This window comes from Piliocolobus tephrosceles, chromosome 15 (genome assembly GCF_002776525.5).
Source record: "Piliocolobus tephrosceles isolate RC106 chromosome 15, ASM277652v3, whole genome shotgun sequence".
Lineage (NCBI taxonomy): Eukaryota > Metazoa > Chordata > Mammalia > Primates > Cercopithecidae > Piliocolobus > Piliocolobus tephrosceles.
The window spans coordinates 96,780,177-96,805,961 of NC_045448.1; the positions used below are offsets into that span (position 1 = coordinate 96,780,177).

Below are 25,785 nucleotides of genomic sequence, written 5' to 3' on the forward strand. Positions count from 1 at the left end.
TCAACTCTACTAAAAAATACAAAAAAAAAAAAAAAAAAAATTAGCTGGCATGGTGGTGTGCACCTATTGTCCCAGCTACTCCAGAGGCTGAGGCAGAAGAATCGCTTGACCCAGGATGTGGAGGTTGCAGTGAGCCGAGATCCTGCCACTGCACTCCAGCCTAAGTGACAGAGCAAGACTCCATCTCATAAATAAATGAATAAATAAATAATAAATACTTTTACTTCCTTGATGTAAAGACATTAGGCTCTGCTGTAGTCTGATTGTTGGTATCTCCTTAAATTCAAATGTTGAATGAAGTCTTAACCCCCATGGTGAAGGTATTAAGAGAAGGGGTTAGGGGGAGATGACTAGGTAGGTCCTATGAACAGAGCCTGAAAGAATAAGATAAGTGCCCTCATAAAAGAGCCCCTAGAGAACTAGTTAGTCCCTTCTGCCATGTGAGGTTACAGAGGCAAAGCTGCTGTCCGTGAAGGAAGGAGGCCCTCACTGACTCTGTCGTTGCCTTGATCTTGGATTTCCCAGTACAGAACTGTGAGAATTAAATTTCTGTCATTTCTAACCCACCGGTCTATGGTATTTCGTTATAGTAACCCAAACAGACTAAGGCAGGCTCATTTGATGGAAAGAAGAATAAAATAAAAGGGCAGGATCCAGGGTTTGTGAACATTAAAAGTAAATGTAATTTCAGGGTTTAGCTTCAAGACAGTCTTTTTAGGTCATTTGCTACTTCCATATAATTGCTGGATACATACAGGTGATAAGATATAGAAATTTGAAGAAATAATCTAGGAAATTTTGTCCCAGAATTTGTTTTGTCAAGTGGAACTAAACTTACTAAAATTGAGTTTCATAATATTTTACTGGATTCGTTCTATGACCGTTTCTTTTTCAGAAGAGATAAAATGTTCTACAGGAATCCAAGCTTGTCACTCACTCAGGCCCTCACTTGGTGGCAGTATGTTAGAGAAGACGGCTTGTTCCAGAGCCTGGTTCTCAGCTTCGCAATCTACAGACGGTTCATTCTAGCCACATGTGCAAGGATGTGATATTAACTAGAGTACACATTGATTACTTGAACTTCCTTGAAATATCATTTTCAAGACAAGACTACTAAGGACTGTGAGTACATTCTCTCAATACTATAATAATACTAATAATGATATCTTATGTTTTTGAGGTTTTAGGAGACACTAGACCCTGTTGTGAGTACTTTACATGTATTGACCCATTCGTTCCTCACTTTGACATTGTGGACCAGGGCTTTCATGACAGCTATCTTACCACATGATTAGACTAGGGCAGGCAGAGGTAAAGTAACTTGGCAAAGGTTACAATAAATGGCAGAGCTAAGATACAGTTCCTGGCAGTCTGATCCCAAAGCCTATGCTCTCACTACCATTTGAATTGTCTATAGCAGTAAATACCAGACATAGATGTTAGTGATTGTGGAGCTCTTCTAGGCAGTTATCCTTCAAGGGATGACTTCTGGGGTATGGCCTCCTACTGTGTAGTCAGTTCATCATTTATAAATTATTGCCTTCTGTTAATGATGGCTAGGGCTCTATGATAAATTCGTATCTAACAATGCTTTAGCAGAACATATACATGATCTGATAAGATTGTGTGCCATTGATAAGTCTGTGCCTTATGGCTGTATGGAGGCTGAGGTAAGCAATGCAAGGTCATCATGCAAGCCCCCTGGATGTGCCAGCAGTGAGGCATGAACACCTGGAGGCCCTGAAAAGACTGGGAGGCACTGTGAGGAACTGGCTTTTACCCTGAGTTCATACAGCATCACAGGTTTTGGAGCCCAGGTCCAGGTCACTCTTGTTGTTGTAAGAATAGACCATGGAGGCTCAAGGGCAGAAGCTTCACACCAGTGAAAAGCCGTCGCTATAATCTAGGTGAGGTTCAATGGTGGCTGGACCAGGGAGGCAGTGGAGGAGAAGGTGAGATGTGTTTTGAATTTGAACGGGAATAAGGTGGAAGAAAAAGAGAAGGAGCCAAGCATTTGGGCCTGCCCATCTGGAATGCAGCTTCCAGTTAGAAAGGGAGCCATGCTATTAGCATGATGAGCCTGGAGCCAGACTGCTCCGGCTTAATTCCTGATTCTGTTATTTACTTCCCGCAACCTCGGGCAAGTTACTTTTCTATGCATCAGTTTTCTCATCTATAAAGTGGAATTACTCATAGTACTTCTTTACAGTGTGGTTGTAATGGTTTCATCAGCTAACATACATAAAACAGGTAGAAAATATTGTAAACATTGCAACAACATTTACATTTATTGTTTACTGAGATGGGGAAGATGGTATGGGGGTCTTTTTGAGAGAAAAATTATTGATGCAATACTCTTTCCATCATAGCTCATCATTGATGTGTCTGCCAGTCTTACATGTCTGTGAGCCCCTGGGGAAGGTTAGTAGGAGTCTCATTCTAGGAAAACACTTTGTGCAGCCCGTGGAATGGATGAAAGCCTCCGGCATGCCTGCTAAGAATGTACAGTGTTGGAGAAGCTCTGGTGGTCCAGGAGATAGCTTGAGGAGGAGGCTTAACTTCTTTCTTGTCTTATCAGTCCCTAAGATATCATGAACAGGAAAGGGAGGAAAAAGAAGTCCTTTTCCTTTACCAGTCTTAGGTTATTTGCTGGGGCCCTGCAAATCAGACTGACAAAAGACAGTGTAACAGGAGAAAAACAGATTATTCAGATTATTATCCTGTGCAGGGTACAAGGAGGAATCTTAGTGAAGAGCAGCACAAAGGGATGGTTAGAACTTGGGCTTACGTAGCATCTCAGCAAAGAGCAATGCCTTTGTAGTGGTGACAAGACCTTTAGCCTTCCGAGGCGGAAGGTTAACACATGGGGACACTCATGGAGTACGCTTTGCTTGTACAGGTCCATCTCACTGTGGATGTTTTGTTCTTTTCATAGCCAGAAAACTTCTCTGTGAAAGGAATTGATGGAAGTTCTCATTTCTCAGGAGTTTCTGCTTTTACTCAGATAAGGGTTGTGCTGGGAAGGCACATGCATCTGTTGGGTCTCATTTGCCTCCAGTTCAAAATAACGCTTATGCCAAAGTGGTTTATGTTGGGGTGGCATATTTTGATCCTCAACAAAAGTAACATTAAAAAATTGAAACATTGTACTTGCCACAGACATTCATTTCAACACACCCCAATGCAATAACATTTAAACTCTCACCGTGATCAGGGGCCCTCGATCTGAAATCAGACTAGGTTGATTTTACATCTCAGTTTTGCTTCTTGATCCATGTGTGACTTCGAGTGGATTGAAAGGCTATTCTAAGTACATTTTGCTGCCTAAATTGAACATAATAATATTGAATGCCCTACGGGGTTATAATAAATGACAATGTATATATAAAGACCTTATAGTGTTTGGCATATAGTAAGTGTTTGATACATATAAATTTTAATTTTTGTTATTATTATGTCAATTCTCCTACTAAGACAGACACTATGAAGGATGTTCATTTGAAGCCAAATCTGATGGTGTATTCTCTCTACTACGCATGGGAGGAAGAGCTAACAAGTTGTAAACATTTTACTTTTTAGAAATAGGATGCCATCTATTTAACTGCCCTTGCTGCTTTTGACAACCTTTGCAAACCATTGATGGAGACCAAATCAAAGACAGAATCCCTGTGCATGATGGAGGAGCAGCACCTGAATCAATCTGGTACCTTTCAGAGGCTACCAGGCACAGAGAAAGCTTAGCCTTCATGGCTCACTGGTGTTGAAAAAAAATCTTGAAGCTCATCTTGTGCAAACTCCTCATTTCACCTTTGAGAAACTAATCTGGAGAGATTAAATATTGTGCTTTGGGTCACACAGAAGTGTGAAGACCAGAACACTTGTTCTGTGATACCAAGTAAAGTTGGGGACCATTCTTCTCCATCACTGGTTCTCAAATGGTGGTCCCTGACCTAGCAGCATCAGCCTCACCTGGATGGGAACTGATTAGAAATACAAGGTCTCAGTTTTATCTTAGGGCTGTTGAAGGAGAAACTGTTGGGGTCAGGCACAGGAATCTGTGTGAAAACAAGCTCCAGGTAATTTTGATGCATAAGCATATTTGAAAAGTACTACTACTCTTTGTTGTGTTTACACTTATCATTTTTCCAACCTATTAATATATATTTCTGCATATCGAGATAGAAATGTAAGGAAGCCTGAATATACACACAAAAAGAAGAAAAAGTAGAGATCTTTTGGTAGTATCCAAGACACACACATACACACACTTTTGTTTTCCCACAGAAGACAAGTTATCTATTTATTTTACCATCTTTAGGTCTCACTACTAAGAGAACAGCTCTCTTCTGTGATTTATTGCAAAGATACAAGTACATTTCCAGTTTCAATAAAATTGGCTGGATGTAGTAATGACTATTGGCTCTTCCAAGCATGTAAACATAAATACACCAGAGAAGGCAGAAAGTGTATTTGTTTGAGAAATATTATTGTTTGGTCCAACTATTTTATTATTTTTCTCCAAAGATATGACAATATGAAAAAGTAATGTGAGAGTGCCAAGAAATTGATGTTTCATGGCAAAGCCAACAGTCTCTGGAATGCTTAAATCATGTTACATAGAGCTGTTACTTCCTTCTCCCTGAGCATCTGTAGGTGGTGCATGAAAGCTGTTGAGTGTAAAATAATAATGATTTTTCATAGGTCTTTCTGGACAGATCTTTCTCACTCATCATCAAACTCTATAAAAGTGTCTGGTGATATTGTAGCTCCTGGAGTGTTTTGATTATTTTGTATGAAACTTTATAGCCAAAGCATTGAGTTTCTAACACTCTCACAACAAAAGAATAAAATAGTTTGATTATTTTATAAAAAGTTTGAGATGAGCTGGTTTAGGGCATTGATAGTCGTTGGAAAACATTGCTAGTCTTCTATAGGATTATCTTCACAATTTGGGGTAATTGGGCCAAATTAAAATTGGCAATTTTAAGGCTTAAATTGGAGTTTCAATCTTAAGGAGGGATTTTGGATATGGATCATTGATTATGGGAAAAATTACATATATTGTCAGGCTTCTAACCATTTCACACATGGTAATCATTATTCTTGCTCTTTCTCAGAATCTTCATCATCATCATCATTAACATCATCACAGCTGACATTTACTGAATGTTAGCAATGTGGTAGGCACTGCAGTAAGAGTTTTCATGTGTCTACTCATGTAATCCTCAATGGAACCTTAAAGGTGAGTAATGCCATTGCCTATTTTATAGATGAAGGAACTTAAACAGAAGGATAAGATTAAGTAACCCAGGATCAGAGGGGTAGGGAGCAGTGCTCAGGATAGAAGTCCAAGATGTTTGTCTCTAGAGCACTCTCTTGACCTCTGTATGCTGCTGTTTTTTCATTTCTTTAAACCTGATGTCACTGCTAAATTATGTGTGATTATTTCCTCTATATGAGAAAACAAGGCTGAGAAAGAGGAGAAGCCTTGTTAAGGTCATAGGGCCAGCAAGTGGAAGGCTGGTCTGTGTGGGCCATTTGCAATCTCTGCACTGTCTTTCACAGTGCCTCACACACACTTTTGGTGTCTTGTGTTTTTCTGTGTCTTGCCTTTGGCTCCAGTGTGTGGTGATTTTCACAACATTTGTCCAAGAACCATCTAGTCTTCTAATGTTCTGGCCTTTTCAAGTGAAGAAATAGAGAATGTGGCTGAATACTGAGACTGTGCTAAGAAAGATAATACAAAACTTCTGATTCCATCAATAATTGTGTTGTAGAATGTGCGACTAATGGTCCAGAGGGAATAGAAAGCTCAGTTCCAGTTTGACTCTCTGCTGTTTATTCCTGTGTGATGGCAGGTTGCTCATTAAATCAATCTCTGCTTGGATTTATAATGGTTGCCAACAGATACACTTGATATTACCTTTTAAAATAATAAGTAAGTGAGTAAGTACTGTCAACTAGTAGACATTCACAAATATGTTTTGGACAAAATAATGACCTTAGACCATTTCACTTCAACCCTCTTTCTGCAGAAAGTGAGATGAATATGACTTGCAGAGGTGTAGTGAGAATTAGTCTGTACACCTAAGGTGTAGAGCCCATGATTTGTTACCAAAGAGGCACTCAAAAATGGCAACTACTGTTTGCTATCAGCAACTGATTGCCTCAGAGTGTAGGTTATCTAGTGTCTCTGTCTTTGAATACAAAGACTGAGTGTGGGAGAATGTTTATTCACTTAAATTTAGCTTTCTAGTGTTTTACTTTACAACTTCTCAAGCCCAGCTAATAATCCACCTTCCCATTAGCTGGATAACTCTGAGAAAGTAGGATTGTGTCCCTTTCTCCCTCAAATGCTGCTGTGAGGCCCAAATAATTGTGAACTGAGCATCTTACTACGTGTTTTGGTTTAGGTGGATTTATGTTGCCACCTGGTACAAAAAAAAAAGATGGAGAGCAGGCTCTTGATTTTATCCCCTAAACTTTGAGGAATTGGGGAAGATTTAGGATAATTGATGGAGTTTATTACTTAGTTTATCCAGTGCTCCTGGGTTTTTCCCAGGAGGTCTGGAAATGGAACCCATCTCTGCTCAATATTCTAAACTCTCCTTAACTGCCTACCACTGAATATCCCTCTGGTTTCAGTCAGTCTTCTCAAAAGCAAGGTGTGACCACTTCAGGGAATGGAAGATTCATAGAGTTGGAGGAAGAATATACTGAAATTTTCATTTCCATTTCTTTTGGTTTAAGCAAAACTAACTTAGCCATTATTATCTTTAATGCTGGCATTCCTCCTCATGGCTGATATGTTGGTAGGGCTGTCGTAGCTGTCATACCATTTGCTTTTGGTGAATAGTGACGTATGGAAGATTTTTTGGAACTAGTCAAATGGATTTGTGAGTTATAGTAACCAACTTTACCTAAACTAACCTAAAAAAGTAGACAACAACTTAAAAAATCCTGCAAAAACAAACAAGCAAAACATAGTTGAATACTGGTAATTCAAGCACAAGCAAAAGATAAGAAAGTGGTCAAATTAACCCTTACACTCTTGGTATGAGTTCCGTGTCAGCCATCTCATGGTAAAATTAGTGACAGTTGGTTAGTTCTGACAAGATGCCATTCTAATAAATTAGAAATGCAAGGTTAGTTACATCCATTATTGCTGACACTTCCTACTGTAAGTATATCTTATCTTCAGACTTTAGCTAATGATAGCAGCACACCTATACAATTTACCAATAAATAAGGCAACACACCAAGTCTACTATTATGTACTTTGTTTCCTCTGTCATATTAGTGCCTCTAATCTTCCTAATCTTTTCCTTCCATCCTTCTCTTTGTAGCTAGACTCACTGTTTACAAACACAAATCAAATTGCATCAGACCCACTTACTCCCACTCCCAGCTTAGAACTCTGCAGTTGCACTTAGAATCAAATTAAAAGTCTTTACTGCGGCCTGTGAGGCCTGGGATCCAGGTTTATCCTAACCCTTCAACTCCATCACATACTCACCTTCCTTTCTGCTACCTACGCTATGGTCACCCTGTTTTTTTCCTCCATTCTTAGTACAAGTCAAGTTCTTTTCTGTCTCAGGATAGTTGCACAAGCTATACTCCTGATAATAGCTGTCATCTCTATTCCTGTGGAGTTCAACTATAAATCTATCCAAATGTCCATTTCTCATAGTCAGTGCTAAGTGCAGCAACTCTTTCACTTTAGAAGTTATAATCTGCTTAACCAAGACTGCTGATCTCTAGAAACTTCGCTAATGAGTTATGCCTTTGAATTATCATGTGTTATTTTTTCTCACTCTTACAACAAGATAACTGAGCTATTTGGTATTTCCTGTTGCTATCTGTATAATTTACTCACCATACTGGATCAGATGATCAACGTCTGCCAACTATAGAAGGTAAAGGAGGACAGTTGTCATAGCCAATGACTAGTTAGCCAAAAAGGATGTACTACCATCTCTGCCAGAGGAAGGCAAACTGCTTCTACTTGTACTGACTAATGGAGTTGGGGGAAAAGTGTATTCCTAGTAAATATTAGCATACCAAGTGCTAGGGGTTGTGTTGGTCTCTTCAATAAATACATGACATTTAAATCACAGCTTGATTAAATTTATAACAACTCACAGCTATTTTTTTTTTTTTTTTTTTTGAGACTGAGTCTTGCTCTGTCACCCGGGTTGGAGTACAATGGCACGGTCTCGGCTCACTGCAACCTCCGCCTCCTGGGTTCAAGCGATTCTCCTGTCTCAGCCTCCCAAGGAGTTGGGATTACAGGCATGTGCCATGATGTCTGGCTAATTTTGTATTTTTAGTAGAAATGGGGTTTTTCCATGTTGGTCGGGCTGGTCTTGAACTCCCGATCTCAGGTGATCCGCCCACATCAGCCTCCCAAAGTGTAGGGACTACAGGCGTGAGCCACCGCACCCGGCCATCACAGCTATTCTTAAAGTGTCATTCGGATTCACCATTCTTGCATTTTAAAAGTCTTTTATGGTATCACTAAGCTATGCTATTTCTCCCAGAAGTAGAGTATTGCTTTTGATTTACCAGTTTGTTGAGGTGGAGCAGGCAGGTCCAACGGCTCCACTTGGCCCTTTCTACCATGGCAGTCTTTACTCCAGAGTGCAGGGGATCAACATGGGAGTAATGCCAGTTCTAAAGGCATTTATGCATATTTTGTGGACATACCATAAAACAGATCTGGCAGTCTACAGGGCCACTGTGAGACAAATTTAGATAGACTGTTTATTGAGTTTCTTTCCATAAATCCCCACTGTAACCATTCAACCATTGTATTCTCAGGATTAGTGTCAATTCAGAGCTAACACCTAAGAACCCCCTGAAGATCTGGGCATCTCTCATTCACATAGTCAGTCTTTAAATAGCTGCAGGTTACTCTGGGAAAGAACTGGGGATATTTACAGCATATACTTGAGGCCAAGTTTCAGGATACTCTCCCAATAGTTCCCTGACTCTTTCCTCACTCAAGGGGCTCAGGATCTGTAAACTGGCTTAGGTGTGGTATCTGGCTATGGATTTATACCAGCACCTCCATGAAGTTATATTTTTTTTTCATCAGAGATAGTGATTTCTGGATTATATTAATCAAGTCATATCATTTTTGGCCACCCATCTATTTTATTCATAGGAAGCCAGTAATAAAACTCCACAGATTTCTTTTTTTTTTTGAGACAGAGTCTCGCTCTGTCGCCCAGGCTGGGGTGCAGTGGCCTGATCTCAGCTCACTGCAAGCTCCGCCTCCCGGGTTTACGCCATTCTCCTGCCTCAGCCTGCCGAGTAGCTGGGACTACAGGCGCCCGCCACCACGCCCGGCTAGTTTTTTGTATTTTTTTTAGTAGAGACGGGGTTTCACCGTGTTAGCCAGGATGGTCTCGATCTCCTGACCTCGTGATCCGCCCGTCTCGGCCTCCCAAAGTGCTGGGATTACAGGCTTGAGCCACCGCGCCCGGCTACTCCACAGATTTCTAAGTGTCAGTACCCTCCGATTGCTACTGCATCTCTGTGGTCTATCACAGAAATTGGACCAACTTTGTCTCTGATAATTAAGCCTCACCACTGGGTCCCTGCCACCCTGAAATAGCATCATTTCTATTGAAATCAGAACAGCCAGATCAATGGCACAATCTCTCATCATCATTTGAAGGCTACGTAGAATAGTCACTGAGAGCTCTTCAAAGACACTGGGAAGACTCTCGCCAATCTGTTTCTCTTTGCTTTGCTATGGGGTCAGGTTAGGAGGTAGCTAAGTGTGTTGCACGTGAGAGGTCCACTCTCCCACGTCCATCTACTCAGTTTCCTTTATTTACCATATGCTAAGGAAGCTTCCCTCTCAACTCTGCTTACAGGCCACCGTAGATGCAGGCTTCAACTAATCAAACAACCAAACCATTAGAGCTACTCCCAGCTATGTGAGCTAAACAACAAATCCCAAATGTTTGAGGTAGTACATCCATGTTTCTCGTTCTTTCTCCCTATGCATACACACACACACACACACATATATATGTACAGTGTCTTCCTTGAGAATGTTCCATAATTCTTTTCCCATTTATATAAGAATATACATTACATGATTTATATATTAATATCATATATAAGTAATATATATACTATATTAAAATATGTATACATACATGTATATAATAATAAATAATATTTAGGTGTATTAATTAACAAGATCGTCCATTCCCTGGAGCGGTGATTAGACACCTAGAGACTCATAGGCGAATAAGCGATTGACAACCCTAAAGCAGAGGGGTGTGAGGAACTGCTGTGGGATCTGAAGTCATGGAAGAAGGGCCACCTGAAGGCAGCTGCAGTTGTGAAAGGTCATGGCTGCTACCAGGGGCATGGTACAGGAGGAAGCAGGAAATAATGCCCTACTCTCTGTCTGCTGTCTTCTGGTCTTTTGGTGATCGCTCGCTGGCTGAAACCAATTGGAAATCAACCAGCAAGGGAGCCCTGGTGATATCCTTTGTGTAGATCAGCCTCCCAGGAAATACAGAAAGGTAGACAAGATTGGCAAATGATCTAGAACAGAACTATGCAAATGGAGAATAACCAGCAATACATTAAAAAATCAGAGTCAATGTACAATGTCCCGAGTTTACATTTCAGAGGCTCATACATTGTAATTCTCATCAGTGAAACAAGAAATGAAACTTTATTTGGAATTTGTCTAAGACTTGTCAAGTTACTTTTTGACCAAGGAAAATCTTATTGCTCCCTGGACATAACTGAAGGTAGGCATTGCTCCCACAGCTGTAAACTTTCCAATTCCCCCCATCCCCACTGTATCGAGAAAACATTAATCTAGGCATTTTTATGCATTTCTGTTTCTGCCATGCCCACTGGGATAAAGGGGTAAAGACACATGTGTTGAGGGAATTTCCAACTCCATGCTTAAATTACTTCTTTTTTCTATCTCTTTAAATTCATGCCTTTTGGAAAGCATATTCCCGGAAGTATCCAATTTTCATCTTTAATAAAATTGTGGTTAAGAGGTATTTGCTTGTTTATGGTAACTGATAGTATAAATCTATTTGAGCATTGTAATGTTCATAAACTCTTTGATACTGTTCAAGTATTACAGGTGTCCTTCCTTACCGGCTTTGTAACCCCAAGTAGAGCTCTGTTAATATTTTATTTATACAAGGGCATGAGTCCACAACCCTTTGGTGGTCAGACCACCCTTGGTATGGAAAATATTGTTATAATAAGAGATATGTTTACATATGGTATTTCTTAGACCTTAGCAGGGATACTGATCTTCAATAAATAGAAGTATATACTGAAACAGAAATTAACAGACTATATAATTACGAACGTTTTTACACATATAAACATTATGTGTTAACTTGGAAATTTGGGGTAATCTAGATATATAGGAAAACTAAAACCTCATCTGTAATTCCACTATTGGGATGTTCATTATTAACATTTTTGTATGTATTATGTCAGTGCTTTTTTTCTTGATGTACATATAGTTTATATATATTTCTATGTCTATATGTTATGAAATCTATATTACATATATCGATACATATATGTGATATAACATTGATAACAATTTGGATTTTTTTCTAATTAATATACTATTTGTATATATTTTAAATAATCTACAATGTAATCTGTAGTGATTTCATGTTGTTGCATTATTTTAACTAGTCATAATTTATAACCAATTTCCTATTTAAAAAATTGTAAATAGTAGTCTTTCAAGCCCCTTAATTTTAGAAAAAAATTCTATGCATTTATAATAAATACTTCGAAGTATAATCACCTGCAAGTGTACTTACTGAGTTAAAACATTGCATGGATTATTTATTTTTAAAAGTTTTATGTACCAATATAAAAGAAATACAGTCAGTTGTTTTGTCTGCATTCATATAGATATTTTTGTGTGCATTGGGTATGAAAAGTGTCAGAAGGTTTGAAACCCTGACGGATTATTCTGGGCAGAACATTTTCTTTTTTGACAGAATGGTTGGCTTCTTGGTCCTGTCTCTCTGCTTCATTGAACAGGAGCACCTGTTCTGTTTGACTTCATCCATTTTGAAGTTTCAAATGGTCACAGCCTCTAAGACAGAGTGACAAAAGGCCATCAATCAGCATAAATTGGTGCTCATTCCACAGGTCTGATCCTGGGTTTGGAGAGACTGTCACTGGCCATTCCTTGGGGTGTAAATTTGTCCTTCATATTGATGTAGCTAGTCCAGAGGCAGCAATTCGTGGTGCATGGTAAGGATTCTAACATTAAGTGCATTTTTAAAAACCTGAAACACATGCATGCAGCTTGAATTTTGAGAGCACCCTGCTTTCTCCTAGAAATGCTGTTCACTTGTTAGCAGGTCAATATTGTTCTTGAAAGTATTGATTTTCACCGACCATACAACCATCCCTGTATGCCTCCTTCTAGGAGGAAACCATGCAGAGCTCGGATATTAATTTTGTGGTTGTCTTTTAAAAAAATTATTACCTTTGAGTATCCAAAGGCTGAGCTGGAGAAGCAGCATTAAAATCAATGCCAAAAAAAGAGCTTCCGGGTAGACCTTATGTTTGGCAAAAGAAGAAGCAACTAAACAGCCTTTGTTTTGAATGAATATAAAGAAAAATAATAATCTTTTCTGCATACACTACTACCCATTCCTTCTGGGGAGAATGTCTTTAGTGGTGATGTAAGAGAGCAGATGCATGGCATGTAAGTGCATTACAGAATTTTCCTAAATGCTTCCTCTAAGCTGTCTGAGAGAAGGGCTTTCAGGTTGACTGACTTCCCATTCTGACTAGTGTAGGCTTGAGCTAGCAGTTCACTGAGTGTGCTCTCTCTCTCTTCCTCCTTCCCTCTTTCTATCCGTTCCCCTCTCTGTCTGTGCTCCACTTCTCTCTCATCCTTCTCTCCCTATTTCTTCCTTCTGTTTTTTCTTTCTTTCTTCTACTTTATTTTTTGATTTTTAAAAATTGCAAATGTAATACACGTTAACCATGTTAATTGTGGAAAATTTAGAAATGCAGAAAATTATAAAGATGGGAATTAGCAAAATCATCTGTAATCCCATTTCACAGAATGAAATGCTTCATGTTGATGGGAGTGGAAAGGAGTGTGTGTGTGTGTGTATGCACAGCCATGTTTGCACACATATAAACACACACACAGGTATCCATATATAATTAACCAAGCTGGCTAGCATTAATTTTTTATTAATAAGACCAATCTGGTTGTTCTTAACTAGTAAGTCTCTTTTAAGATATGGAATGTTGTCAATGGAAAGTGTTTTTGCTACTGAAAAATTAAAAGCTGATGCAATTTCTGAAAATACATTTCTGAAGAGTGATGTAGAGTCTTTTCTGTTTTGAGTATTGTTTTGAAAGTGCTCAAGGAGGAAGGTGGGTAGTCTCAAAATATCTCTATCAAAGGACCACCTTGCTCCCTATTCCTCTGTCCCCCTGCCCTCCAGGGCAGATGCCGCTACTGTGCTATAGGAAAAGGCTCCAAAGGGGTCATTAAGAAACTGCAGTTAAGGTTAAAGATGTTTAGAATGTGTTCAAGAATAAAAATTGATTTGGAGACTTGGAAGCATTAAAAATTATCTTAAGCCAGAGAGGCAGGCTCCAAGCACTATAATGCCCCAAAGGAGGATCTGCTCAGGACAGAGAATGCACAACTAAGAAATAGCACCTCTACAGAAAATGCTTGGGACCGCCATCTCTCCCTTCATCGTCAACCAGTCATGCAGCCTGCCCAGGTGGTCTGAGCTGGGGACTGGCCATGCCTTTTGCTGTCCTGTGCTATTTAAAATAAAGAGACATAAAAAGAAGGCAGACACATGTATGCAACCATCAGAGGTTGAAATGTGGCAACTGATACAGTGATCTTACTCTGGGATTGCTGTATTTTTGTTTAATTGTAAATATGAGCAGGAGAGAAATTCCCATGCCCAGACTCAAATAGCGGTTATTTTCAAAGCTATTACTGTTTTCTCTCAGTAGATGGCACTGTTTTGAATGAGTACATTTTGATTGAGATCAATTGGAAAAGTGCACAGAATAAGGCTTCTTTGAAAGAAGAAGAATGCATTGTCATAAACTCCAAAGCTTTGCTACCAAAGAGAGAAATAGCATAGTAGCAAAAGTATGTTTTCTAGCTCTTAAATCAGCACTATTCCACAGAAATATATTGGGAGCTACATATGTATTTTTAAAGTTTTATAAAGCAACATTGAAATAAGTAACATAAAAGGTGAAATAACTTTTAATAAAGTATTTCCTTTAACCCAATATATCAAAAATATGAAAAATTCAACATGTAATCAATAATATAATTATTAATGAAATATTTTGCATTCGGATGGCTAGCATTTCAAGTCCTCAATAGCCAGTACCTAATATGATATTATAGTACTCAATCTGGCTGGTTACTCCTCTTTTTCTCCTTTCTTTCCTGAAAAGAGGTGATTTTCCAGAAAACTGGCCTGAACAGACTCCATGTTTGTACTTTGTAAGAGGAAATTGTTGTGTTGAATTTCATCCTTGCTAAAGTAGGGTCTTTGACCATGTAGGAAGATATATGTACTAATGCCACTTTTGGTCCTAGGGCAGACTACAATGCTAGATCCGGGATAACTACTAGAATGTTCTCTGCCATCCACTAAGCATTGAATCCCTCCAGACACTGTTACAACAGGTAAGAGTTTTCCTTGTATTTATAAAAAAGCTGAATTAAGCAAAAAGTTTGAAGAGACACCGTGTGGCTTGCGTCTTTCTCCATACGTTTGTTTCCCTTTAGTCCATTCCATTGACATTTGTAAAGTTCCAAACTGCCTCCCAAAGTTTGTCAGGTGCTGAAGACGCACAAACGAAAAAGGCCGCTTCCCAGAAGATCACAGTGCTATGGGGGAGTGGACAGGTAAGCAGACAATTACACAGAATGGCGTAAATGCTGTTAAAACATGTTCAAGAAATAATAAGGGTTAAGAAAATGCACATACTTTCAGATAGAGGGTGCTTGTGTTAGGAGATGGGGAAGTGAGGTAAGTTTTCTGAAGGGTTTGGTGTCTGAGCTGAGTCACTGAAAGATGAGTAGGGCCACAGGACTTGGAAGATGGCATGTTCAGTTCAGGGAGGGTGAGGATGCACCAGGCAAGGCCAGCATAAGCACTGCCTGGAGGTGTGAGAGGGCATGGTATGTTTATAGAACTACAAGCAATTGAGGTTTTCTGGTGTGTCTAGAGCAGCAAGAGATGGACGATGCCTGGATCATCAAAGGCCTTGTATTTTATACCAAGGCATTAAATTCAATATTGAAGACTAAAGGGATTAAATAATTTTTATTAGAGGAATGATATGGGTAGATTTCAATTTCAGAAAACTCACAGTACCTTTGATGTGGAGAATGGAATTGAAGGGGACAGGATGAGGTATGGAGACTCAGGTTTTGGGCTTTTAGCAGCAACTCTAGGAGGAATTACGAGAGCCTGACATAGAGCAGTAGCCACAGGGATGAATTCCTCTTGTATTTGAGAGAGATTTGGGGAACAAGATTAATAGGAAGGGGTGATTTGCTGCATAGGAGGGAGACGAGCACTAAGGAGAGAAAGAACCGATTCAGGTTTTATAGGCTCAGAAGTTTCTATAACTTTGGGGATGTATCCTCCAGAAAAAAGTAATACAAAATTAAGAATTTACATGGTGATGCTGGACACATGGGTCTGGAGAACTATGGATCATAGATGCCTCTGGATGTCATTGGCACGTGGGTGAAGCCACAGGAATAGATGATACCACCCAGGCTGGAGTAGGAAGAGAAAGCTGTGGCAAGCAGTTAGAGGGGGAACGAGCATGATTACTTGCAGGTGGCTAAAAGCAAAACAAACTGGGCCAAACAGGTTAGCACAAGGACCTGCCCTCTAGTAGAAAGGAACTATTACAACAGGTTGTAACAAGTAGAGAGATTGCTATCATCCTGCTTTAGGCACAAATAAGATTGTAGCGAAGATGCAACTGACCACAACTGATTAAATTCAAAATGGCCAAAATCTTGATCTACTGCTGACTCTTTTATCGGAAAATGTATGACACTATTACCATTAAACTTCCATGGGGAAGCCTCTCACTTTTATCATGCACCTAATGCCATGACCAGATTGGCCACATTTAGTCAAGAAAATGGTGGCACCCCCCGATTCTGGAAATTGCCTACCCATTTCCCAGAAAATCCTTCCCCTTATTATAGAATACTCTGTGACTTAATTATGCTTACCCATATAGTGTCTGAGCCCTGACCGTGTTGTGCACAGCTCATTCTTTTGAGTGCACACACACACTCTTCTCCTGAGTGTATGCTTGCTTCTGCTCCACAATAAAGCTTCTATACTTTCAATGTAGTCTCACTTTCAAATTCTTTTGCACTGCAAAGACAAAAACCTGTACTGGGCTACTGACAACAAAGCTTTGGCAAATCTTTGGAAAAGACCAACATTTGACTGTGGGAAAATGAAGAGAATTATCCAAAGTAAGAGTGAGCAGGAAAGTCTCCAAGGATGTGAAGAAAACGAGGCCAGAGTGCTCTGGAGGCCAACAGGAAGGGAGTCTCCAGAATCGTGCAAGTGATGCATTTTCAGGTTTGCTGCCATTTGCAACAGACAACCTACCTGCTTTCATGATCTAAAGAGGGCTTAAATGTAATTTGCAAATATCTTCAGAGAAGAAGCACAGTCTCTACAGTCTATATTGAGTTACGAGTGACTGATACCAGCTCTTCATTAGAAGGTTGTTCTTTCTTCCATTTGCCATGAACTACAGGGGTCAAAAGAAGGGTTGGCACTATCCTAGCTCCCTGTTCATTCTTCCAAATCAGCACTCTTTTATACCCCTTTGTAACATATCCCATTTCAATGCATACATTAGGTAGAAGGTATGCAGTCTTCCACCTCCTCATTGGTGGGTGCCATTTTGACTCCTGGTCAAAATCCTCATTCATGAATGATATTGACTTCCTTAAAGTCATCATGCTTAATGGCTTCTATAGCATTGAATAAACTCTGTACTATTTCCTTCACAGTGACTTCACTTCTGTTCTGCGGCTGATATTGGAACTTCTCTTTTTGTAGCTGTGGTCCCTTATGTTTCCATTCTATTATGTAAAAAACAGAAACTGATCAGGCACATGACTTCTGAGCATACTTTATTGAAACTCTGGTCTCCCTCGCTGGTCTCAGCCTGGTCTCTGGACCTGGTTACTGTCCACAGCACCATCCCTTATTCTCCTTGTTTCATTTCCCATATCACTAAGCAAAATAAGAAAATACTTCAGTTATTAGTAAGAAACTGTGTCAGATCCTCCTACACTACTCCCTTCCAGGTGCCCAGCAGATACTTTCTCATCACAGACACACACAGGAACCAGGCAGGAAATGATTACTAGGTGGTGGGGAATGGTCTTCACTGGAGGGCTGGATTTTATCCAGTGTCATTCAAATGTGAACCCCTTAAAAGACCATTTAGGTGAAACAGAACCAGCTGGATATGATTTTTGGCTTTTACTTTCATCCCTTGTATCTTCGGCATCTGCAAATAAAAATATATATATAAGTTAAATTTTGTTAGGTATTTGGAACATCGGTCCATGGTAAGTGCTGTATGGATGTATACAGAAATACATCTACTATATAGAATTTCTTTAACCTATTGGAAAAATATGCTCTTGGCTCTCTGGCCTCTCGTCACAGGAACCCAAATCATTCCAGAATGCCTCTGGGCATAGTAACTAGGATAATAGCTCAGGAAGGACCTGGGAAGTATCCAGTTCAACCTCCTCCATCTAACAGAGACAGAAACTGAAATCAGAGAGGGTAAACCACTACAAATCATCCTCTGATTGTGGTCCCTCGAGTTTTCCGTATCACGGGAACAAGATAAGATCATAGATCTAAGGCTTCTGAAGGGGCTGTAGCTATGTATTCAGCATTCATTTAATGAGAATATAATTCCAGTGGCTCTAGTAGAAGTCTGCCTTAAAATGAGTTTACAGTTTTGGAGATGGTGCAGAACATGTCTGAGGCATATATAAAACAAGAAGAGGCTAGGGCAGAATGTCTAATTCCAGGGAGCATGAGGCTACTGACCTTGCAGCATGAACAGAGCTGATGAGTGAAGGCAGTGAGATCACCAAGACTGTCACTTCGGAAGGGGCCCAGAGCCCAGCTGTGCTGCATGTCGATACAAAACTCGTGTACAGATACTCAGCCAGCGTGCACCAGCTGTGGGCGAAAGAAATTACTTTCACTGTGTTTCTGACCCACTTGCTCTCTGTGGCTTTGTCCACAGGAGGAGGAAGAAAGTGGTTTCTGGGCCCTGGCACTGTTTAGTGCTGGGGGAATTATGGTGAAGCCCTCAGTAGAGAAGTAGCTGGTTTAGTAGGAGACCAAAGCTGCACTGCTTTCGACTTTGCTGCCACAGGACATCAGGTCCCAACCCTCAGTGTAATCAGACAGTGGGAAAGAACATAAGTACCTAGTAGCCTTGGATGTTTAGGAAGACATGTTTATGTGCATATTTATATTTAATATTTGTGTTAATACATAAGGGGTCCTTGCTAACCACTACTCACAGTTTTCTTCTACTCTGAAGATCCACAAACTGGCTGAGTACAGTGGCTCATGCCTGTGATCCCAGCACTTTGGGAGGCCTTGATGGGCAGATTACCAGAGCTCAGGAGTTCGAGACCAGCCTGGGCAACATGGCAAAATCCCGTCTCTACTAAACACACACACACACACACACAATTATTGTGGCATGGTGGCACATGCCTCTAATCCCAGCTACTTGGGAGGCTGAGGCAGGAGAATCCCTTGAACCCGGGAAGCAGAGGTTTCAGTGAGCTGAGATTGTGCCATTGCACACCAGCCTGGGCAACAGACAGCACGAGACTCTAACATTAATAAATAAATAAATATCCACAAACAATTGTATTATTTCTGATAAAATGACTATTTCTATTTCTGGGTAGACAGCCAGAATTTTCTGTACCTTTTTGTCTTTCTATCTGACTTTTAACAGAGCCAATGCCCTCTTGAAATATAAAAATGACCATCTCAGTGTTTTGTACATTCTCTGATTCTTCTGTCTTGTCCTCCTTCATTCCAGGGCGAAAGGAGAAAGATTAAGCTGGACATATCCCTGCTGTCTTTTCCAGTTAAAAAAAAGATAACTTGCTTTCCTAAAACCCTAAAAGCCAGAAACTGGGTGTGATTTTTTTCTTGCTGGTATGGGTTGCACATATAATCTACCATAGTGTTGAATTATTGATGCCGTATTTCTGTTTTTCATAATTTTGTAATACACCCTGTAAACTTGGTTTCACTGTGGGCTTTCATCCTGATTTCACATTTTATTTTAGCCCATGACAACAATTAATAATTTAGTCTTCAATTACATGTTATCAGTCTCCTTGGGAGATTTTCAAGGCAACACTGATTGAAATGAAATTCTCTCCATATTCCTGGATGTTTATTATGGAAAGATACAGCTGCACTATTTTTCTGAAGTGTTACATATGAGCCATACATCAATATGGTTACCCAGCATGCACATATGTTAATGTGGAAATTTAGTAGAGGTTATTTTTCACCTACTGGGTTTAGTAAGGTTATTATGATAAAGGTGGCCAAAGGGATTTGTGAGAAGACATGGTATTTAGGAGACTTTCACAATGAATTTTGCAGTGCCAAGGAAAGCACCCTCTGTAATGTAAAGTAAATTGATTTAAGAGAGAATTGTGTGCAAGCTCATCTCAAGAGGTGGGAATGGTTGACAGAAATAACTGAACATTTTTGTTATTTCTAATTGCTAGAGTGAATGATAGGTCATGGAGGTGAGGAATTGGGAAGTTTTATTCTTTTCTTCACTGTAGTAAGTAGATTGCAGGAAAAATATGTTTCTCTTATTTTGGAAAGGGAATTAAGGCTTCTAAACTTAATGTATCACAACCTGACAGTTTTGCATAAAAACAGCTTAAATTATTAAAATTTCCTATATTGGATTTATAGATGCCAAGGAGTCACTAATAATTTCTTCTCTTTAACATCTACTCAAGTGGTCTCTATGTAGTTCTGAAAATAATAAGGGAATCACAAGTATTGGTGATTGTATTCTAGTAGAGTTGTGCCTACTGGAGGATTCTAGTGCCAAAAAGGTAAGCAGGAGGATTTCTTTGTATAGGATAGCCTGCTGGGCTGACTCACAAATGAACACAGCCCCATCAGAACTGACTATGCTGCAATAATAACTTTGACCTTTCTATCCCTAAAGTATCATCAAGTATGAGGCTCAGAAGAGGCAGAAAATGCCTTTCTAGCCATTGTTCTGGTTAGTTGGTATTCATATTAATGCAGATGCATTTGCATATGTTTCAGCCAGGAAAGGACCCTGTGTTGTGAAATCATAGCGTTTTGTTATAGTCCTTTGAGAGTGAGGAGGCATTATTATGAAAGCGCCTGTGTTCCTGAACCTTCACCAATGCTGGGCACTAAATACATGGTGTTTCTTTGATGCATAAACAAGTGCAAGGCACTTCAAACTCCGGGTATCACTTCATATATATTGGCAACATCTCACACTATTTTCCCCCTCTGCACTAGAAGTATTTTTTCCAAGCCAATCTCTTAGACTTTCCAAACTGCCTAATTGCCTGCTCTGTCTCATGGCTTTTGCTTCATCCTCTCCAAGTCGCCCTGCACTGTTGGAATGGTTATGCCATATTGTGGTTTAGGTCTCCTCTGCACATCCCTTCTTCTATTTCAGGGTTTTTCCTTCTGCTCTGGAATAACAAAGGCCTAAAATTCATCTGTCCCCGGGAACACCACCATTAGCTTTATGCTTTTGCACTTCCAAGTCTTGTTGTTCTTAGAGGCATAGGACCCAGAGCTATTAGAAATGGAAGGTGCCTGCATGATGCTTCTGTTAAATATCTTCGGTATTCAGAAGAGTAAATGGAGGGGTAAAGTCACACAGATGGCAAAGAGCAGTGCTGGAATGCAAAGAAGTTCCCTGACCCCCATGAGCTGCCCTGGAGAGTGCTCTGACAAAGCTGGGGTCAGGGGGTACATCCTTAGCACTTGGGCTGTCTCTACAGGGCCTTATCCCAAACAAAACCCTAATAGCCCTGTGGGGAGGGTGTGGCAGGCTGAAGAGAAGAATGAATAAAGTAGTGGAGGTGGGGAAGGGAGAAGAGAGATGGAAATGTCCTGTAAAAAAAGGAGGGAAGTCTGAAAGCACAACTGCATGCATCCAGATTGCTGGTATTTCCCATGTGCAGGTGGTGCCCAGAGGCTGTGATGACAATGGTATAATGCCTGAGCTCCAGTCATGTCTCCATTGCTATTTAGAATGAGCTGCAGAGGAGGTTCTGGTCACTGTTCCATATAATCTGCTGCTTAAACCCTGATTTTTTTTCCCCCCTTATCTGTTTTTAATTTCAGAAAAAAAAGTTTTAACATGGAGATTATGGCTTCCACTGAGCTGGGATTTAGTATTTTGAAACATCTGAAAAAGATTTCTAAAATCGAAAGATGTATACTTTTTCCTCTTTTCATCTGGAGTCAACTGAATATTCAACTTTTCCATTGAACTAACAACTGTGCTCCTGACTTTTTTCAGGCATTAAACAATAAAATAACAAAAATGAAACGCAAATAAATGTACTTTTAAAACTTTAAACCGGCCGGCCACAGTGGCTCAAGCCTGTAATCCCAGCACTTTGGGAGGCCGAGACGGGCGGATCACGAGGTCAGGAGATCGAGACCATCCTGGCTAACACGGTGAAACCCCGTCTCTACTAAAAAAATACAAAAAACTAGCCGGGCGAGTTGGCGGGCGCCTGTAGTCCCAGCTACTCGGGAGGCTGAGGCAGGAGAATGGCGTAAACCCAGGAGGCGGAGCTTGCAGTGAGCTGAGATCTGGCCACTGCACTCCAGCCGGGCGACAGAGCAAGACTCCGTCTCAAAAAAAAAAAAAAAAAAAAAAAACTTTAAACCTACAGCAAAAGATTCTACTGGCTAATAATGCTACCTGCCTGAAACTTTATATTCTGATATTTTTTCTTAATCAAGTATTTTTTAAAGTTTTCCCTATTTTCTTTCTTACAATTTAGGTATCCAGCATGATATGTTTGTCTGCCTTGTTCATTAAGATCTTTATTAGGATTTTAATTCTGTTTTTATGAGAATATATCCTAAAAATAATTTGAATAAATTTATATACACTATGACAATGCATCATACATCTTAAAAACCTGGTCTGAGTAGTTTAACTTCCATTCATCTACAGGTCTCATATGTCAGATGATTTTACTTATCTTTTATTGGGCAGATGTTGCTACTCAGGGAGAAAAAAAAGAAAAAAATGTGCATTGGGTAAGTGTCCTCTAGTGATGTCAAAGTACTTTATCTGGATTTAAGGATCTGGCTCTCAGAGCTCAGACACCTTGTACGGTATTAGTCCTGCTATAAATTTAAAATTTTATATTTGAAAGATATTAAAATCCTTACTTACCAAGAGGATTTTAGATATCCCTCTGTGTAGGAATGAATAGTAACAGGATGCATGGTAACTGACGGATTTTAGGATGTATCTGACAACTCTTCTTCATTTAAACCCAATGAATGGTGTAACCTTAATGGTAAAGCTTTAGCTAATTCCATGCTGCATGATGAATTGCCTTCGACATTTTCTTCTTCAATTAAGAAAATAAACACACACCTAAAGAAAGAAGTAGCCCACATAAAGGAACTAGCACTACACTGAAGTGAGACAAGCGAGTTTGAGATTCTTCTCTGCTGCATACCAGCAATAGTATCTTGAGCAGTTTTCTTTGTTTGAGCTTGTGCGATACTCTTGAGTCCTTTTCTGAACTGAAAACAGGGTGATTTGTCTGATGTGTAAGTGGAAAGAGTTTGAGGAAATAACTTAGCTGGCCTACCTTAGGACCATGACCGTTTCTTCTCTTCAGCACTGAAAACCTTAGAGCTTGTGTCCCGGAAGTAACAAGCTACTAAGCTTGTGATAAGGTGCTGTGCAACAACAGGGAAGTGATACAATAGCCTTGTGATTAAATTAGATTTGATCTGACATTTTGGAGTGATTGGAACGTGCATTTTTGCTTTTGAGTCAGTGGCCACAGTACTTTTTATTAAAAAGTCAGGGCTATAGGACTAAACACTGGGAAAAAATTATGGGCTATCTTAGGTCATAAAAAAAATGCCAGAAATATTTTATTTCTTAAAACACTCTCAAGTGATAAACAGAGATGTTTTTATACCTGTTGTAGGACAAGAAGAGTCTGAAGTCATCTCTGAGTCTAACTGTAGTCCACATCCATGAGAATCTGAGGGGTGGTACATAAAAATATGCACATATAATTATAGCAAAGAAAGTTTTGAGTGGAGTGGACAGTGTAACTTTCTCCAGTACAGTTGAAATCTACTTGCTTGCATTTGACAAAAACAAACTTGTCATGGAGAATTGAAAACATAGTAGTAGATGATACTGCTTTTGTCCTGCTCCAGGCTTTGTTATTTTATCTCACACTGCTTACACTTCTTTCTGAAACTACTATTAATCTACCATTGCACAAAGGGAAAGTTGTTCCCCTATCCATGAATATATCATCCTAATTTAGGTGCCATATATTGAATTTATACTGTAAGGTATAAATATGAATTTTGCAATAACCAATCAAATAGGAAGAATAATTTACACCACAAAAGATAGAACTGTGTTATTTTAATATCTGAATATTCGGCCGGGCGCGGTGGCTCAAGCCTGTAATCCCAGCACTTTGGGAGGCCGAGACGGGTGGATCACGAGGTCAGGAGTTCGAGACCATCCTGGTCTACACGGTGAAACCCCGTCTCTACTAAAAAATACAAAAAAACTAGCCGGGCGAGATGGCGGGCGCCTGTAGTCCCAGCTACTCGGGAGACTGAGGCAGGAGAATGGCGTAAACCCGGGAGGCGGAGCTTGCAGTGAGCCGAGATCGCGCCACTGCACTCCAGCCTGGGCGACAGAGCTAGACTCCGTCTCAAAAAAAAAAAAAAAAAAAAAAAAATCTGAATATTCAAGTTTTTGATAGAAATTTCACTTTCTTAGAATTTGTCAAATTTATGCATATAAGCATACATTGAATTTTCATTTAAATGTTTATATACCTTATAAAACCAAAATTATAGCACCATAATTGGATAACAAATTCAAATTGTATGTTGTCAAAACTAGTGGATTTTAGAATTTAGTTATTATTATTGGAGTTATAATTACTCTTGGAAGACCCAGAGGTCAACAAATATGGCACAAATAATCTGAACATGCTAGAAAATTTAAATCTATGTTAATTATGAATGACACATTTATTTTATCTCTTGTCTTTACCTCACACCTTTAAATGCCATGATTTTTCTAAGTTTTCATCATCCAAAATACCAGTTGTTACGCCTTTTGAGATACTTCACTTATTGTGTAAATAATTATTGAGAACTCTCCATCCCAATCTCTGTGTGCGCACACACACACATACACACACACACACATACACACACACACACACAGGGAGAGAGAGAGAGACATTTATTTCTGAACCATTTGAGGATGATTTACATACCCATGACTTTAATCTCTAAGTACTTCAAGGTATATTTCCTAAGAAAGTCATATTATCTTAAAATTAGCACAGGTATCAATGCTAGTAAATTTTACATTTACATATTTTAATTAATCTACCACTTACATTCCAAGTTTACCCTTTGTAAGCATTTCCCCCCCCCAGTATAGGTTTGTGTGGAACTGGGGCTGTATTTAGTTATGTCTGTTTGGCCTCCTTTTATCTGGAACATTTCCATACCGTTTCATTTTTGCCTTTTAAAACATTGATTTTTTAAAAGATAATTTTTTAAAAATAATATTCTCACTTTGAGTTTGATAGATCCTTGGGATTAGATATAGGTTTTGCTTTTTTTGCCATGAATACTGTATAGCTGGTTGTGTCATTTTCAGAGTCTCTTATCTGGAATCACGTGATGTCTATTTGTCCACTTTTGGATGATGTTAATTTTGGCCCACTGGTGTGATGGTCAGTTTCATGCATCAGCTTGACTAGGCTACAGCCCCTGGCTATTCAATCAAAACTAATCTAGGTGTTACACTAGAGGTATTTTATAATATATATATATATGGCTAAAGTTGACTTTCAGTAAGTGAGACTCCCAAATAATCTTAGTGGCTTCATTTAATCGGTGGAAAGGACTTACAAGCTGAGCTAAGGCTTCCCTGAAGGAATAGTTGTTCTTCCTGTGGACAGAAGCTTTGGCTCATGCCTGAGAGTTTCAGCTGCCCTTCTTGATGGCCTGCGGTATGGACTTCTCTACTCATCCCTCACCATTGTATAAGCCAACTGCCTGCAATAAATCTCTTTATGTATGTTTCCTACTGTTTCTTTTTGTTTTTTCTGGTTCAACCCTAACTGCTAAAGATTCAAATCTGCATTGGTTTCCTATTTCTGTCATGACAAATTACCATAAATTTAATGGTTTAAAGCAACAGAAATTTATTATTTTAGAGTTCTGGAGTCCAAAAGTCTAAAGTGTGTTGGCAGGGCTGCATTTCTCTAAAAGCTCTAAGGAAGATGCCATTTTCTTGCTTTTTATACTTGTAGAGACTGCCTGCATTCCTTGACTCGTGGTCCCCCAGAATTCTGAC

General features: G+C 39.5%; 1 long non-coding RNA gene across 1 annotated transcript; it reads left to right on the forward strand.

The window, feature by feature from the left end:
• The first annotated feature begins 893 nt into the window (after positions 1–893).
• On the forward strand, positions 894–16,475 carry LOC111528430. Its single transcript, XR_002726979.2, has 5 exons — positions 894–1,122; positions 5,118–5,242; positions 7,914–7,916; positions 14,638–14,722; positions 16,454–16,475. It is a non-coding gene; the product is annotated as an uncharacterized LOC111528430 (long non-coding RNA).
• Positions 16,476–25,785: the final 9,310 nt, after the last annotated feature.